Source organism: Elephantulus edwardii, unplaced genomic scaffold (assembly GCF_000299155.1).
Source record: "Elephantulus edwardii isolate Elephantulus edwardi_28Jun2011 unplaced genomic scaffold, EleEdw1.0 scaffold00068, whole genome shotgun sequence".
NCBI lineage: Eukaryota > Metazoa > Chordata > Mammalia > Macroscelidea > Macroscelididae > Elephantulus > Elephantulus edwardii.
In genome coordinates this window covers 1,083,481-1,093,189 of record NW_006399818.1, presented here as the reverse complement: position 1 = coordinate 1,093,189, position 9,709 = coordinate 1,083,481, and positions in this window count along the sequence as shown.

Here is a 9,709-nt window from a genome sequence, read left to right as displayed (position 1 = left end):
AAGGACTTTTAAAAAAAATGTTTAAGAGCAAGAATATCACTTTAAAGGCTGAAATATACCTAGTCCAAGTCATGGTATTTTCATTTTCTTCATATGCATGTGAAAGTTGTCAGTAAATAAGGAAGGTCCCTCTCTTACCACATCCCCTCCAGCATTTCTTACTTGCTGTCATGTTAAACTTTGCCACAGCTACTGGAGTGAGATGGTTTCTCATTGTAGTTTTGTTTTGTATCTCTCTTATTGCCAGTGATTTTGGGTATTTCTTCACGTATCTGCTGGCCATTTGAATATTTCCCTCTGTGAAGACTCTTTGCATGTCTTTTGCCCATTTTTTAAATTGAGTTATCAGTCTTTTTCTTGTGGAGGCCCTGAAGGATTCTGTAAACTTTTGTTATGAGACACTTGTATGAGATGGTATTGCCAAATATTTGTAAAATGGTACAACCATTCTGGAAGGTAGTTTGGCAGTTCCTCAAAAAGCTGAATATAGAAATTCCACATTACCCAGATATTCTACTGCTTGGAATATACCCCCAGAAAATGAGAACTGATGCACAGAGACAGACTTATACACCAGTGTTCATAGCAGCATTATTTACCATTGCAAGAACATGGAAACAACCCAGATGTCTAACCACAATCAAATGGATTGAGAAATTATGGTACATTCACACAATGATATACTACACAGCACAGAGGAGCAATGATTTTGTAAATTATTACCTAATTTGGGAGGGACTGGAGAGCATTATGTTCAGTGAACTAACTCAGTCCTACAAGGACAAATACTGTGTAAAACCATTATTTTAGAATGAGTATGAGGATCCAAGGATGGAGGGTGGAAGCAGAGGGGTGAGGATGGGCAGAGGCATGGTGATGGGGAAGGAAATGGGAAAGTTCCTGTGTGAAAAACAATATATTTAAACTTTGTAAATAAACCAATATAGAAAGAAAGAAGGGGGGGGGGGAAGAGAGAGAGAGATAGAAAGAGAGAAAGAAAGAAAAAAAGTCCAAGAAGAATTATACCTTTCAGTAAACCATGAACTCCCAAAAGAACAAACAAATCTCTCTTGGAAGCAGTGCAGCCAGAATACTTCTTAGAAGCAAGGATGGTGGGAGTTAGTATTGCATACTTTGGGCTTGTTATGAGAAGGGACCAATCCGTGGAGAAGGGCAACAAGCTCGAGAAAGACAGGAAGAACCTCCATAAGATGAATTGGTGTCTGCACCAAACAATGGGTTTAAGCATAGCAGAGACTGTGAGAATGGCAGTCTGAGTCTGAACTAAGTCGTAGCTGGTCCTCGAGCAAGTTTTCAGAGTCAGCAATTCACAAGGAAGGAGGTTGTCCATCTTTGTCCCTCAGAGCAGCTGCTGGATTTGAACAGCGTGCACAACATGGGTTGGCAGCACAAGCAGAGTTTTGTTCTTTCGAACAAGGGATCACTATGAGTTAGAGTCAACGTGATGGTACTTCACAGGCCACTCAATGGCTCATAACAAAAAACTGTGAGAGAACTCATTTCTGTTTGTTAAAGCCATCCTCTTGTGGTATGTCTCTTACAGCAGCACTAGAAAATCCAGACCTCTTGTAAAGGAATAGACTTCTTGGCAGCCCAAAGACCAACTGGGAGAAAGATTGAGGATATCAGATGATGATGAAGATATGAAGATAAACTTTTTAAAAAATGTTAAGAGTTAAAAATTTTGATTTGATGATATGAGGGAAGTGGGATAATTAAATGAGAAAAATGATAATTGCAGCTCTATATCTAGTAGCAAGAAGCTGCACTGCAATCCTGAACGCAGGCACTAGGAGGCCACCAGCTGTTCCACAGGAGAAGATTGGGCAATCTTCTCCTGTGCAAAATTAGCTTCCTCTGAAAACCTGCTGACAGGTCAGCTGTGGGTTGGTTCCTATTCTATATAGTACACAACAAGAACAACATGTGAAAATGAAATTGCAGTAGAGAGATTCTGAAGCTAGGGCATGCATAGTATATGCCTATATCTGTGCAAACAGCAATAAAATAGGAGCTGAACAATTTTCATTACTTAGTAAGTAATAAGTATAAAAGAAAGGCTACACTACAATAATTATCTCATTTTACTCTTTAATTATTAATACTATTAACAATTGCCTCTAAATAGATTTTTTTTAAAGTCATCTGTCCTCCCTCTTCCACCCAGTACCCTCCTTAGTTTATTTCCTTGTATTCAAAACATTTTCTTGAGATCTCTCCCTATGCCTTACTGTTTTCTTTTGTCTTCTTCCTAGCCAACCTCCTCAACTTCATTTATCCAAATTGTTTCCTTCTTTAAAAGACCCAGCTTCAGTGTAAATTTAGTAAATTGACATGGAACTGCCAGAAATTCAAACTGGGTTCAGAAAGAGGATATGATATCTGCAATGAGGGATAACACTGCTGATGGATTTTGGCTGACAGAAGAAAATACTAGAAAGACGTTTACTTGTGTTTAATTGACTATGCAAAGGCATTATGCTGTGTGGATAATAATAAATTATGGGTAAAATAACTAATATTAGGGACATTTAGTTCTGTTCATGTGGGACCTGTACATATGCCAACCAGCAGTCATTCAGACAGAACAAGGGGACATTTCATAGTTTCAAATCAGGAAAAGGATGCATCAGGGTTTTATCCTTTAATCATGCCTATTCATCAATGACAGAAGAATTGATTTCTTTGAACTGTGGTGTTGGAGAAGAGTGCTGAATATCCCATGGACTGCCAAAAAAGACAGACAGCTATGTCTTGGAAAAGATGTAGCCAGAGTGCTCCTTGGAGTCAAAGGTGGTGAAGCTTTGTCTCACATACTTTGGACATGTTGCTAGAAGTTATTTGTTGGAGGACATCATGCTTTGGAAAGTGGAGAGTTGGCAGAGGAAGACCATCAACCAGGTTGATTGACAGTAACAGCCTACTTGACTTGATGACACCTAACAACAACAACTCAATGGGTATGTTGAACAAATTATCTAAAAAGCTGGACTATATGGGAAATAATGAGACATCAGGATTGCAGGAATCATCCACAATATTTTATTGCTAGCAGAAAATGAAGAAGACTTGAAGCACTTACTTATGAAGCTCAAAGTATAGCTTTCACTATAGTTTAAACCTGAACATGAAGAAATTTAAAATCCTCACAATGAACCAATAAACAATGTCAGTAGAAACACAGACAAGATTATAACTGTGAAGCATTTTATTCTGCTTGGATTCACAAAATTAACACCCATAGAATCAGTACTCAAGAAATAAAAGAAACTTGTTTATTCTTTTGGCAATGCATGACGTAGTTCATACTTTTCACCAACATCATAATTCAAAGGGATAAGTTCTTTATCAGTTTTCCTTATTTGTTGTCCCACTTTAAGGTGCATGTTTGCTGTGTACCATCAAGTCAGAATCAATTAATAGCTGACCCTCCAATGGTGTTCAGAGGCTGTAAATTGCACAGAAGGAAAGAGCCCCTCTTTCTCCTTCAGAGCTGTTAGTGGATTTGAAGCATGTTGTTTTTGGATTAGCAGTGCAACTCTTTACCTCTAAGCCATACTAACTTTTCTTCAGTCTTCCTTATTCATTGCCACTTTCAGATGCATAGGAAGCATTTGAAAGTACCATTACATGGATCAGGTGCACCTTAGTCTTTAAGTGGACGTCTTTGCTCTAAAGAGCACTTTGAAGAGGTTCTTGAAAGCAGATTTTCCCAGTGCAACACATCTTCTGATTTCTTGGCTACTACTGCCATGAGTGTTGATTGTGGATCCAAGTGAAAGAACCATTAGCAACTTTGGTCTTTTCTTTGTCACAATGTTGCCTATTGAGGTGAGGATTTTTGTTTTCTTGATATTGAGATATAACCCGTATTGAATGCTGTAGTCTTATATCTTCTTTCCTAAGTGCTTCAAGGCTTTTTAACTTTCTGCAAGCCAGATTGTGTTCATTTTATGTTGGTTATTTGGTGCCATTGAGTAAACTACAATCATATCAACCCTTTGAACAACGACTCTGAACCCTGCCCTTTCCTGTGCTATTCTTATCATCTCTGGTATATTTAAGTCCATTGTTACAGTCCCATATCAATCCATTTTGTTGAGGGTCTTTCTCCTTTTTGCTGGTCCTCCACCTTTCCAATCATCTTTAACATGTCCTGAGTATGTAAGATGAACTTTCACCATTCTTGTCTCTAAGGAGCATTACAGTTGCGCTTTCTCCAGGCCTTATTTGTTGGTTCTTCTGTCAGTTCATAGGATATTCAATACTCTTTTCCAACACCAAAACTCAAAAGTGCTGATTCTTCAGTAATCCTTAGTCAATATCCTTCTTTCAGATGCATGGGAAGTAATGAAAAAGACCGAGGCTTGAATCAGATGTACCTTAGTTTTTAATTGACATCCTTGCTCTTTAGCATTATGGTGAGGTCCTTGACAGCACGTTTTCCCAATGTAACACGTCTTTTGATTTCTTGACAGCTTTTATCCAGAGTATTAAAAAGGCTGAGAAACTGAATTGAAACATTGTACAGGAAGAACAAGAGAACAAAGAACCATATACAGAGTGGCATGGCCATCTTGAACAGCTATCTATGCAGTGTAAGAACCAGGAAGGCAGTGGTGGCAGCAGTAGCAGTATCCACACAATTGAAAAAAAATCTAATCTCCTCCTTGTCTCCTGTGCCCACTCCCACCACATTACTACTCACCAAGTAGTAGGCAGTTTTGTGTCCAACTTCCTACTCCCTGCCTTCCTACCCCCATTGCTGCATCGCCAACCCCAGTTCTATCTCAGGCCATGCCCAGCTGTCCTGATTTTGGAGCAAGAAGCTCCAAGAGCTTGTGCCACTCCTGATCTGCAGTCAGTCTCCAGAATAGAGGGAACACCTCCTCTGAGTAAGAGACACTCAGACCCCAGGACTGGCAAAAAAGACAATCTTTAGCCAGGCAGACAATTCTAGCCTCTTAGACCAGCAGACTCTGCAGCAGACTGGGCTTTCCACCCCTTAAATGTACCCTTGACATACCATTCCCATCATATCCCTTTTTATTTCATGATAGTTGCATCCTTCTTTGTTTAATGGTTTGTTCTTATGGCATGTATCCATCAGTTTGCTGTATATGAGGGAATGACTTTCATGTTGCTGCTTATTTTATAGTTTTTATCTGTATATGCTTGCTTGTTTATAGTTTACTCTTATATGTACAATTCTCATCTGTTAATTTTTGTACAGGGGTGACTTGCATGTTACTGTGATGTTGGAAGTTATGGCATTAATATTCCAAATACCAGCAAGGCTCACTTTATAGGCCTATTTTTTAATGTGGCTGAAAGATGATCTCTAGAAATAGCGTCAGTTTTAAATTAGAAGGATGCCTATAATCTCCAGTCCCAACCCCACTATTTAAGGCACAGGAGGTGCTTAGTTACAGCTCAGATATTTTCATAACTGTGCTGCCAGTACACTCTGCTATATATTTGAGTGTATTTGCAGCATGTACTAATCTATATCTATCTCTCTATCTCTATCTCTATCTCTATCTCTAAAAACCCTGTGCACAATAGCTCTGAAATCTACTCTATCCTGAACAAGTCTCACTGTCTCAGACACACTTACCCCCATCACTCCAGTTACTTTGTCAATCCATCTCATTTGAGGTCTTCCTCTCCTATGCTGTCCTTCCACCTTTCCAAGCATAATGTCCTCCAAGGATGATCCCTCCTGGCCACATGCCGAAAATATGTGAGAAAGAGCTTCAAAATCCTTGCCTCCAAGGAACAGCCTGGTTTCATCCTCTCCGGGACAGACCTGTTTGTTTTCTTGGCAATTCATGGTATGTTCAAGACTCTTCTCCAGCACCACAACTCTAAGGCATCAATTCATCTTCTGTCATCCCTATTCATAGTCCAGCTCTTGGAGGCATAGCAAGTAATTACAAAGACTGTGGCCTGAATCAACTTCACCTTGGACTCCAGATTGACATTGTTGCTCTTCAACACTTTGAAGAGGTCTCTGACAGCAGATTTCTCCAATGCAATTTGTCTTTTTTATTTCCTGACTGTCAGTGCCAAGATTGTGGATCTGAGGAAGCAGAAAGTGTTAACAATCTCAATCTCTTCTCCATCTATTTTGGTGCTACCAATTGATCCAGTGGTAAGAATCTTTTTCTTCTTAATGTTGAGCTTCAATCCATATTGAAATCCACTATCAACTTTAAATATACAAATAGATTTACTCCCTTATGTACTCCTACTCCACTACCTATGTATCTATTCATAAGTTATCATTTATTTTTATTGTTGTAGGATTTTGTTTATGATAGTATTTGGCATTGTTGCCTTGTATGATTGTTTAAGTTTTAGTGTCTTCCTTTCTCTTGGCCAAGTGGTGGTGACTTATTGTGTATTGTCTTTCTTTTCATTGAAGTTAGTTTGTGTCTGTTATATTTATTAAGATTTATTTCTTGATGCAGAATTACTAAAGTACTTCGATATTTTAAGGATCATGTGTCTTTCTGACAGTCATACAAAGAGACTTGCATCTTGAAAACTATCTACACAGGTGAGCATTGACCACAACAAGATAAAAGTGAATAATACAATAGAAAAATGAGCACAGGATATGAACAGACACGTCACTGAAGAAGACATTCAGATGGCTAAAAAGCACATGAAAAAATGTTCAAAATCCCTAGCTCTAAGAGAGATGCAAATCAAAACAACTATGAGATATCATCTCACCTCAGTCAGAATTGCAAAATTTAACAGAACAGCAAACAACAAATGCTGGCAAGGTTGTAGAGAAATTGGAACCGTTATTCACTGTGGGTGGAAGTGTAAAACGGTGCAACCATTGTGGAAGGCAGAATGGTGCTTTCTCAAAAAGTTGCAAATAGAGATACCATTTGACCCAGCAATTCCACTAGTAGGAATATTTCCCAAAGAGACCAGAACTGACATCCAAGTAGATATGTGCACACCCATGTTTATTGTGGCTTTGTTCACAATAGCAAGGAGTTGAAAACAACCTAAGTGCCCATCAACAAATGAATGGATAGATAAGCTGTGGTATATTCACACAATGGAATACTATGCTGCATTGAAAAACAAGGAACTCATGCAATATTATTCAAAATGGGTGACCCTGGAGAACATTATGCTGAGTGAAGTATCTCAGTCACAAAAGGACAAATACTCATGGTGCCACTGTTGTAAAGCAGGACTGACCTCGGGGTTGGGATGAGACTGAGATGGATGGGTTCAATAATGTATACTGCATTGAAACATATGAGGGAGAAAACTGTTTAAGAGGTTTAAGAGGGAAAATTATTAGGTATTCCTGTCATGACAGGAGTCCAGAGTGAAGGCTACATAGTGGAGTGGACCTGGGGGGAGGGATTGTAAAACAATGAAAGAGTTTGTACTAGGGGGGAGGGTTGGGAGGGGAGAAAAGTGCAACAGTGAATGAAAGGAAATCCAAAGTCTCTGTAAATTTTCAATGAAATTCATAATAAATTAAAAAAATAAAAGAATATTCATGATCTAAAAAAAAAAATGAGCATTGCTCGCTTAGCTTCCTTCTCACAAGCTTTGAGTGTTCTCAAGTTCCCCTCAAGTGCTAAATTCTCTCGAGAACAGCTGCACAAGCACATATTACAAGAATACAAATGTCTTGCTTCTAAAATCCTGCCTAAACTGGAGAAGATGTTGTAAAAATACGCTGAGAGTAACATGACTTTCCCTGGGAGAATTGTCAACCTTATAAGTTATAGTTGGGAAGATCTTACTGAAGCTGCTGATACAAAGACATTTTAATCTGAAAACTGATATTGGAAGAAGATACATCTTTGCAAGGTTGTTCAAAGTCTAGACCTGCAGACTACAAAAGCTCCAGCAGTTTAGGGCGAAAGTATTCAAAGGAAAATTATCAGCTTAAAGCGAGAAAAAAACCATGTTGCATTGTGTAAAATATCAGGGTGAAGTAAGTAGGTAGAAATTCAGAGTTAGACTGTTAAATAATGCACCAGAATTGAAGAGGAAAAAATAAAAACAATAGAGCAGTGAGGTATTGATAGAACTTTATGTTATTGATATGTGATTCCTATTAACATTTAATAAGTAGTGCATGTCAGGAGAAAGATATAAGAAGAATGTGTAGCTCTATTCAATGAAATAAAGCATATTTTAGACTTTCACTAGATTCTACGTGATATGAAGTCACTACCTCACACTACTCTGCAAAATGTCTTAGATAGAGCAGGGTTCAGAGCTGTTTTACATACTGTCACTATCAGTCACAAGTGACTCGGCACATAGCAACAACAACAACAACAACAACATAGACACAATGTTGATAGCATGTATGACTCTTTTTTTAACATTTAAAAAATTAAGGCAAAGAAATCCCATATATGTGTTACCCATTTCCTCACAATGCATCACCTCACAAACCCATGAAGCAATGTCACAACCAGGATAATCACATTGAAATAGCCAAGATTTAAAATAGTCAAAACTCCCGAAATGTAACTTTCTTTTAAAAAATTTCCCTATCTGCTCTTACACAATTTTGAAAATAGATACTTCGTTCTCCATGGGATGACTTTATCCAACTTAAAATTAATCAAGTTTCTTCTTGTAGATTTACATTTAGAGACAAAGCTTAATAATGATGGATAGGAGGGTGTGTGTGCTGATAGTCAAGGAGGTTGTGATGGTGGTTGTTATTTTTTCCTTGGAATGAAAAAATGTCTTAATTGATATTGATGTTTGGCAAAACAGAGCAAAGTTGCCACAAATGTGCTTATTTTATTTTCCATCCAGTAAAATAAGAATGTGGCCTAGTCAGTGCATAGTTATATTGCCAACCCAAAGGCAGGCAGTTTGAATCCACTAGCTTCTCTGCAGAAGAAAGATGAGACGTCTCCTCTCAAGCAATTTACAACCTCTGAAAACCCACAGGAGGGTCAGCTATGAATATGTTGTGACTCAATAACGATGATGGATTTTTTGGTTCCTGTTTGTTGTGTTTTTTGGGGGGTTTTTCTAAGATTCCATTACAATGTTTAAATGTGTGTTTGATGAACACTTTTTCTTTCTTTCTTTGAGTGAAAGTTTACAAATCATCTTGATTTTAATCCAACTATTCATACACATTTTGTTTTAGAATCATAATTATCATTGATTAATGTTATTACTTAGTTACAGTGTCTGATCATTCTCTTATTGTATATGCTTTCTCTTTACCCAAAGAGCTATCTTTACTACCCTTTCTTTCTCTTTCCATCCCTTGTGACTTCCAAGAATGATCCTCTCTGTATTTGAACCTTTTCTTAGCTTTTTATACTAATGGTGTCATATCATGGTTGTCTTTTCTGTGAATGACTTATCTCACTTAACATCATTCCTGAGCAAAAAAATTTTGTAGAGCAATATTTAAAGCTTGAGCTCCGTAGCTGTAGCAAAAATTAATAGGTCAGTTGAGTGAAGAGAAAGGCAATATGCAATAAGACTTTGGCTGGACATTAGCATTACTTACATTAATCCGTTGTAAATAGTGTTATGTAGTAGTAGTTTCCACATTCGATTGGGTCGCCTTTCTTTGGGATAGGAATAAATATCGATCTCTTCCAGTCAGTTGGCCAAGTGGTTGTTCTCCAGATTTCTTGGCACAACTTGGTGAGCACGT